This window comes from Excalfactoria chinensis, chromosome 4 (assembly GCF_039878825.1).
Source record: "Excalfactoria chinensis isolate bCotChi1 chromosome 4, bCotChi1.hap2, whole genome shotgun sequence".
NCBI lineage: Eukaryota > Metazoa > Chordata > Aves > Galliformes > Phasianidae > Excalfactoria > Excalfactoria chinensis.
In genome coordinates, this window is record NC_092828.1 from 76,744,767 (window position 1) to 76,754,582 (window position 9,816).

Genomic DNA, 9,816 nt, shown 5'->3' on the forward strand with positions numbered 1-9,816 from the left:
TGAGTGGAAAGGGTTTGTGATGGGACACTAGCCTTGCACCAGTCTTTATGGGCTGCTGTGCACGTGCACACAATTCCTCCCATTCACCCAGATTTGCATACTGGATGCATGGGATGTGTAACTGAGAACTCGTGATTTCCTGAGAACAGCCTTAAGTATCTCAGTATGGTTTATGGTGGCCAAAGAGTATGGGAACACTAGGGCTACAGGCAGACCACTACATCCTCTCTCCTCCTGTATGGCAAAGGAAGGTGATAACATCGTCTTCCAGTAGGATACAAACCCTGTGGAGCCATAACAGGACAAAAAAACATTTGCTTACCCCTCCCAATCTTCCAGCATCTGGTAGCAATTCAAGAGGAGAGCAACCTCTATCCAAAGAGACACTGCTGCCTTGGCTGCTAACCCTTAAGTGAGATGGGGGGTGGAATCCAGTCTCCTCTTCATTACTCAGGTGCATTGCCTGCACCTGAGCTATCTGGGTTAGCCACACCTTCTCACCTAGTGGTCAAGTATTGCTTCAGGCTGTGACCTGGTAATTCCACTGTACCTCCCATGGTGTGCTCCGTCAGGACGATCCCTTCCCTCACCCAGTGGCGGTGCAGGGCCTGATGGGGTATGGTTGGCCCTTTGGGCTACGAGGGCACACTGCTGACTCAGATTCAACTTGCTGTCAACAGAAACCCCAGACTCCTTTCTGTGGGACTGTTCTCCAGCCTCTTGTACCCCAGTCTGTACATAGCCAGGGTTGCCCTGTCCCAGTTGTAAAACCTGGTGCTTGCTCTTCTCAAACTTCACGTGGTTGGTGACTGCCAACTCATGTTAGTCAAGACCTCTCTTCAAGGACTCTTCACCCTTCAGAGAGTCAACAGTTCCTCCCAATTTAGTATCATCAAAATCCTGCAATCTTAAAATCAGCACACACCCCACTAAATAAGACCTACAGACCCATTGTATTCAAAATTGATCTTCTCTGCAGCAGTAACTGCGAGAAAGGAACAGCATTAGCAGCACGTACACAGAAATGACATAGTAAAAGTACAGCTATGAAAGAGCTTTCCCAAGGAGGGCTTTAAAGCAAGAGCCAAAAATAAATGTCTGGATAACTCCCAGAGCCAGAGACGAGGGTGAAAACACCCAGGAGTTTTAGCCCATGTGGTGTGAGCTGACAGACTGCACAGGCTCATGTGGTAGCCTCAGCACGTTACTGGCTGCACACCTCCATTGCCTGTGCCTGGGGAGGAATGTTGTCTGGGGCAGTGTTTGCTTTGGCCAGGTTTTCAGATCCTAAACAGATTTAGAAAGTTACATAAATTAAAAAGAAAAAAAGAAAGAAAAAAGAGTTGCTATGAGCTCCCCTGAAGGGCAAACTGTAAATGGAAATTTAGCTAAAGGCAAAGATATTCTTGCAAGATTTGATGTCTTGTACAAAAACTATGTGCCCCTGTAGGGGTGACAAAAATGAGAGGCAACACAGCCAAATTGTCTGGTAGTGCTCAGCACCTCTGTATTAAAAACCTGCCACTGGGGTACCAAGGTGCCCATGGCTGTCCAGTATACTGGATCAGGCTAAAGCTTCCAGTAAGACCTGGTGCAGTGCTGTTTACATTGCAGCTAATCCTGCAGAGAGCCAGACTCAGCACTGAGCCATTTAACTTTCGCAGCTCAGGGATACATTAACAAGGAAGCCAGGAAGACACAATGCCTGATGGAGGCATCCATGTCTTACCTGAAAAAAGATTTTGATTACTCCACTATTAAAAAACATCAGGTTCTGCTGCTTTGTTTGACTTCCTCTTAGCCAATCTGATCTACCCCTCCATGCGAACCTTCTAAGCCAGGCTCAGGGGACACCCACCATTTATAACTCAGTACATTGCTTTTTATAACTTTCACACTGAAAAAGAAAAAAAAAAATACACACAAAAAAAGTGGAAGGAAAATATATTTTGTTGATGGTCTCAAAGGGATTGCATCTAAATAGTCACTTAAACTAAAATAACTAACTGGCCCTACCAAGTTTTACAAACAGAGCTCCCAGGACATGAGCTCCCCTTCAAGAGTCTGGTTGAAGAGGGGTCACAGATAAAGGGACCTGGACAAGCTTAAGAAGTGGGCTCACATAAAGCTAATGAGGTTCAGCAAGGCCAAGTGCAACACTTTGCACTTGGCTGCAGCAATCCCAGATCTGTGTGCTGAGCAGGGGATGAACTCCGTGAGAGCAGCTCCGAGGAGAAGGGCTGTTCTGATGAGTAAAGAGCTCAACAAGAGCCAGCAGTGTGTGCTTGGAGCCCAGCAACTGTATCCTGGGCTGCACCAAAAGAGGAGATTGTACCTCTGCTCTGCCCTTGTAAGGCCCCACCTGCAGTGCTGCATCCAGGCCTGGGGGTCCCAACATAGGAAGAAAGAAGAGCTGTTGGAGCTGGTCCAGAGGGCCCTGAAGATGATCTGAGGGCTGGAGCACCACTCCTATGAATACAGGTTGTGGGAACTGGGGGTCTTTGGTCTGGAGAAGAGAAGGCTGTGGGGAGATCTCTTTGCGGCCCTGGCACCGCTGCCCAGAGAGCTGTGCCCCATTTCTGGAGGTGCTCAGGGCCAGGCTGGATGGGACCCTGGGCAGCCTGAGCAGGCGGGGGGCAGCCAGCCCATGGCAGGGATTGGGACTGAATGAGCTTTAAGGTTCCTTCCAATTCAAGCCATTCTATGAGTCCATGATTCTATGAGACTAAAATGCTGACTTTGACAGGCAAGTACAACTCCATTTGCCAGCAATAGCTTGTGTGTTTCTGCCATGCCGGGAGTCCGGGATGGGCAGAAGTGGTGCCTAGTAGGAGCTGCCTGGCGGCACATGCACAGCTCTCCTAGCAGCAAATGCTGCAGATGAAGAGATGAGTCCTGAGGGTCAAACTGAAGGAAATTACCTTTGTGTAGGTGAAGCTCACGGCTCCAGACAGAGACTACATTCACAAACCCTGCCTGAGCCGAAAAGATGGTCAGAGCATCACTGAGGATGCAGCTGCCCTGGGGAAAAGAGGAGGAAGCCTGATTAGGATAGAGAGCAGAAGAGTAAGCAGGAAAGAGAAGTCAGGGCTTATCTGGTTCTATTCCACAATCTATAAGAAAAGCCTTATAAAATACCACCATCACTGGTTTTATAATAAACTTTTTGTTCAGCGGTTAACACTCAAAATCCTGGCCTTCTTGCAATAACTGTATATTTATGCCCACGGGTGCAAGCTAGATTGAGAACAACACCAGCAATTTCTAACTCTCCCTGATCACAGCACTCTAACTCGTGGATCCCAAGACATGTGAAGCCCTGCAGAGCCTTGTATGAGAGTAAAAGAATAGCCTGAAAGGAGGAAAATGCTGATGCAAAGTCAGGGGAAAAAACTGAATGAAGCAAAAACCCATTCAAAGGTGGTTATCATAAAAACTGCTGTATTAACTCTAAAACGGAAAGTCTAAAACAAGTCTTTCATTGGCAATATTAATATTGCACTTCCCCTTTCCAATGACTTTCTTTCCTTATTTTCAGGACTAGGCCCTATTTAAATAATTTCATGGGAAAAGCTCAGCACATCTGCCCCTTCTAATCCCATAGGGCTGCATTTACTCCCCCTTTTTCAGCAGTAAAATCACCCTATTTCAGCTGGAATGAAGAACGTGCATTTACCTTCCTCCTTTTCTTCTCACAGCATCACCAGTGACAGCCTGAGTCCACTTCTTTTCCTTCAAGATGATGAATTTTAAAGCAGTCTTTCCTCCACATCCATGTGCAGCCCATGCAGAAAGTGAGGGAGCCTCTGCTTGCTGGGAGGATGTGGTGAGAGAAGTGGAGAAGTGATGGGGAGGAGAAGCCGCAGCTGAAAGTAGACTAGGGGAGGAGAGGGGTGATGAGGAAATGAATTTTCTGCCAAGAGAAATGAGAGCAAGAAACATCCTGTGGAGACAGAGGGCAGCACTTCCCACGCCTGACAGTGTTTATTCCTTGGCAGAAAGGCTTATTGCTCAATTCCTTGTCCCCATGCTTTCCCTGCCCTTATCTGTCAACAACTAGGACACTCATAAAAGCAGTAGCTTTCCTGGCAGATGAAACCTGAAAGAGAAATTTGCTGCTTTGGTGCTGGTCAGCAAAGGCAAGTGGATCGTTTTCACCTTGGCTCTACTCCATGAAGACCTCTAAACCGTTCCATCACACTGTATTAGAAATGACCCTAGTGCAGCTTGGTGTGGGCAGGATGGGCCAGGCACACAGCTCTACTCTGTACTCATCAGGTCCTATGCAAAGTGCTGGCATTAAACAGCTCACAGGCATGATGGGGTAGGTGTTCAGCTGGCATCTCATATGACATACTGTATGTGGTGGTTACAGATCCCAGAGAGCCTTACACATCAACCCACAAAACATGCGTGTTGAAACCTAAAATGAACACCCTGCACATTAAGCACTTGGGGGACCACAGGCCAGGCATATGGTCTGTGACCGTGTGAAATGAGTGCAACCAGTTCCCTGAGCAGGGCCATGCTGCCTTTGCTTTGCTAGTATCTGGGCAGCTGCAGGGCCAGCTGTGCTGCCTGTCATCACCGCTGTACACAGCTGGGAGAAGCTGAACCCATCTGAGGGCATGGTGCAGAGCCCTGGGTAGAAGCATTACTGCTCTTGGCAGAGAGGAAGCGCTGAATCCTCTTCATAAGTCTGCATGCAGCATGGAAGAAGGGTGTCTGTCAGGAAAAGGTTTAATGAAGGACAATCTGCTACCGCTCCCACAGACACCTGGATATGTATCAGATCATAGCACGGCCTTGTCTCGGCTACCCTGCTAACAGGGCTTTCCTCTTTGCAAGGAGCTGCCCTGGCAGTTTGAGGACTTGGCTGTTTCTCAATGTCTGCAGCTTCCCTCTTGCTGCCAGGAATGACGGAGCGCTGAATGGGATATATCGACACATTTGATATCTGCTCACTGGTGGCCATCCTTTCCTCAGTGGGATTGCCAGTGCCAACCTCCGTGCAGCAATCCAGAACACAGAAAGCTCAGCTAAGCTCACTGATGAGTGACTCCTAGCTCCTGCACTCCAAGACATTTTAGCCTTCACATTACTCTGTTAGCACTCAGATGCCTGCATCATTACACATCCCAGCCTAGACCAACTCTCATATTTCCAGAGCACCTTTCTCCAGGAAAGTCTAGGTTATTCTCAGGCTCCTTTTTTAACTGAATGCCTCCTGTTCATCTAGGATCTGGCGCTGCCACTACCTGCTGCCTGGGGGGCTCAGCATCTCAGGGGGCAGCAGGCAGAGCGCCAGTCACCACCAGCTGAACTGCTTCCTTCCCTACAGCAACAACTCTTTGAGAGGTCACAGCTAGGCTTGCAGCTTCCCCCAGAATGAGAAGTCACTGCCTGAGAACTCCCTTTGGATGCTGATGAACTTTTGTGGAGGCCCATGTTTGTCAGCACTGGGGCTCTGCTGCACCAAACTTAGCACCATTGGGACACACACAGCACCCCATCAGCCCCACAAACTTTTGGCTCATATTATTCATATGGTATCCGAAAAAATTTCCACAGAACATAAATGTCCTCACATGCAGGATGTCAGCTTGCACAGCACAATGCACTGAAACGCAACAACAGTCACATTATCTTTGTGGCATTTCCAGGCAGAGCAAGGACCTCCAGGCTATTTGGATCCCACTGTTGTGTGCTCCATCTGCTCTATAAAGCGTCAACACTGTCCCATGCAAGAAACTGTGTGATCCAGAAGGAAGAAACACAGCAAGGCAAAATCACTCTCCCTTTCCTTGCTGCTCTCCACCAATGCTGCCTGCCCTGGAAGCACTCTGGGGACAGCCAGATGCCATTTCGGAGTTGTTTCTTACGTCCTTCTTGGATAAAGAAAACAACAACCATAAAGTTGTTCTTTGCGTGGCCTTGTGTGGAACACGGCACAGGACACGATGATCCCTGTGTGTCCCTTACAACTCAGGATATTCTATGAATCTATTCTGTGATTCTAAGAACCATCCTTACAAAGCGCAGACAGAGCCCATGCGAGTCCCTCTCTGTTTCCCCTAAACACACACTGTTTTTCTTACTGTCCTCTCCAAACACTGCCATAATTTGCAAACTCCAGCTGCTTTGAGGCTGCATGCACTGAATTCAGTATCTGTTTAACTAAACATCACAAGAGCCCAGAGGGCAAGCAGGGACCACTTCATACCAGTTCGCTGTAACTTGCTTGCTGGCGCCTCTATATTTGAGTGCTCTTGAAATTTACTGCATGTTTTCTTGCATTAAGTCATTCATACTCTACATATGGCAGCATCACCGAAGACAGCTCATGGGTCAGTGTCTGCTCTCTCGTCTTTCTGCTTTCTCTTTGTCCATCTGGAAGTCATCATTTAGTCAAGATAGTCTTTGCACAGCTCCTTGTAGCAGGGAAAGAAGAAATCATAAGTGCCACTGCAGAAATCCACCACTTCAATACGTCTCAACTGCCACAAACAGCTCCAGACCTCATCCTAAAAGTCTGCCCTGAAACTGGGAGCTGTGAGAAGGGCAAAGTGGTGACTACGTCTCAGGGACTGCCCCTGGCTGCATTTCCACCCCTTTGGTGGAAACGGGAGATCTGGTTCAGGACTCCAGTTCCAAAATGTGCCTCTGCCTCTTCCTATTAAGGTTGGTTTGTTGTTGGTTTTTTTTTCTAAGACTCCTCCCCATGGAGGTATGCGGTACTACAGATGGGGCTGCCGAGATCCCAGCTTGCTTTACTAAAAGAGATTGGATTTGCAATTAAACAAGCGAGATCAGGTTATACGTTTCTATATGTTTTTATTTCCTTCTCTGCCACCACAGGGATATGATTAAGAGGGTATATGCGTAAAAAGGCCAGCATTTACCATATGGGGAGATCTTGTTAAAATAGCCACAAAGTTTTTGAGTGTAAATGTTTGTGTTTGGGATCTGGCATCACAAAGGAGTCAGAGATGAAAGGCACACACAGCTCTTGTCTTTCCCTCTGCCAGGACAGTCAGGAAATAGCATTTTTCTGAGCTTCCCAGCTGTCCTTGGTGATGAATTACTCCTTGTTTCCACTTAGTCCAGCTTCAGCTGGTCTGAATATATTCTATTTACAAGGGCAGTGAGATCAGTTCAAGTTGCTCCAGACTTCAGTGTGCTGACGTTGAAGGAGATAAACAGAGTAATTTGCTGATTCACCATAACAATTTTAATAAAATATGAGTCAGGATTTTCTTCTTTCATGTAATCATGAAATTAGGTTAGCATGCTTTGCTGAGCACTTAGCTCTACTATGTGTGTTCCCAATAGCATCCAATGTTCCTGTGGTATATTTTTGGAAGCATAACTGGATTTACAAGGCCACATCTTCTCCTGTTTCCCCTGGCTTCCCAACAAACTAACATTCACCACTCTGTCTTGAATTAGAAGCTCCATCCTCACTCTATTATCAGTCATGATACCACGTGGGTTTTCTGCAGCTTCTCACCTGCTGGATTATCAAATCTCCATTTAGAATCATCACTTACGTGGGTTTCTCCAACATCTAGCAGCTGGTGCAAAGTTTGCTGAATGTCACAGGAGCCACATTCAAATTACAGGATACAGAGACACTTCTTTTTTCAGATGGTTCATTCCTTTTGGAGCAGCCTTCTTCCTGCCAGACCTCACAGCTCACAACCTTTTTACATGGCACCTAGCACATGCATTGCCCCTTCCATTTGTCTCACACTGTGTCAACTCTCTTAGCATTGAGCCTTGATCTCTATGCTCTGGCAGTGCCTTTCTAGTTCCCCTCAGCTCAAGAAGCTATTTCAAATTGAAGTAGCTGCTGTAGAAAATGACATCAGTATTTAAACAGATTTCCTGAGGAAATATTTAATGGCTATTTTTATAGCTTATTTTGAGCTTTTCAACTTTTTTCTCATTGGCCAAAGGTCAAAAAGTTATTTCATACAAGACCGGAGTTTGAGCATTAGAACAGGAAAGGAGCTAGTTCTGACTAATCCTATGATTTTGATTGTTTTGAATTGCTTTCAGTCTAAGCACCAGTGGCAGATGAAAAAGAGAATTGCATTCTGTATTGAAGAGAACTGTTCTGGATGAATGAAAACATTCTCCACACCTAGGCTCATGCAATAAATAAACTTAGCAAGTCTCTTCACATTTGTGAGTAAAACTCCATAAAAGATAGCAGGAGCCATAAAAGCTCAGACCCCAGTGGACCTTTCCCTTTCCAGTTTCCTGAGCAGAAATTTGCACATCAAGTAGCTCTCAAGAACCCTCTTCCACTCTGTAAGGTCTGATTAGCACAATGTGGTGGCTACTGAATAGAAAAAGCAGACACGAGAGGATAAATTCCTTCCTGAAGTCTGGCCGAGCACTCCATGCAATGCACCCTGCGACAGAGCATGCCGTGCTCTGACAGATGTGTACAAGCTGTTGGGTTCTCTCAGGCAGTCTGGAAAGTAAAATTTCTTACAGTAGCATTTCTCCTTTTTGTGTGCAAAAGCAAAGCGAGTTAAGCTGGAAAGTGCACTTTTTCCTCCCATTTTGTCTCAGAAGCCTAAGCTTAAAATCAAGGCCATGAGGATTTTTTTTTTTTCCTCCAATGATTCTCTTTGAGGCAGACTATGCATCATACGTGACATGAAATTCTGCGGTTTGGGAGTGAAAATAGAGCACTGTGATGGAATTTTCCAAAGGTAAAAACTATGTTCTTCCTCTCTACTGAACCGCAGAGCAGAGCTAAATGCGCAGGGTATCTCAGATCTAAATACATGTGAGAATTGGGGGAAGCATAGATCGGGATCTGACCTTTACAGTTCCGAGCTTGGTAATCTCCTTCATTTTTAAACTGCCTTTATTACTATCACAGTTTGAACTTACTCTGCATATCAAAATCACTATGGAATTTGATAAAACTTGCCGGTAGAGCTGGCCCCTATGGCTGCAGTTTGGTGCTGTTATTCTAGCAAAACCTGACCTTGCATTAGGCTTTCCATGCTACATACTTGGAGCACTGCATAAAAACAGATAAAGGGCACAGTTCCAAGCCTCTGTGAAAAATTGGCTGTGCCTCTAAAATTTTATTCAGCAAGAAATCAGTGCTGTGCGTCACTGGTCAAAAGATGACTAAGCTCTTGTTCTAAACGATGTAAATGATAAGGATTTACAGCTAGATTATCCCACTTCTACTCCTATTGAGAAATATCTTACTTCTTAACCAATGGATTAGAGATAAGCAAATCCTCAAAGTAGGTATTTGCTCAAAAGCTTCGCTGGTGAGAACGGTGTTTATGTATGTGTTAAGTGCTTTCTTGAATTAGGGCCAAAGCAGGAGGAGGCAGCAAGAGTCCAGGCTTTAGAGAGCATTTCTCCACATGGCAGAGGAGACCTGCCCTCAGAAGTTACCTTTAAAATCCTCATTTCCAAAACAAACAAAATGTGCTGGGTGAAATCCCAGTTTCACTGAGCTCGGTAGCGAAAGTCCCGTCAACCTCAGTGGACTCAGGAATTCATCACACAGATGTCCTTCTCTTTCATTCAGCAGCTTCTGCCACTTTTCCTCTTGATGAAAATATAGTGCTGCAAACCCTGTGATCATTCCTTTGGCCTGACTGCATATGGCCATTCATACTAGCACGGTGACATCACGATGGCACAGATTTACACCCACCTCCTCGAAAATGCGCAAGAAGGTAAAGGCACAGTTCCAAGAAAATCCAGCTCTCCCTGCCTTGCATTAAATTAGGTTTATCAGCCATTGAACATAAGCTTTTCTCTGTACACTAA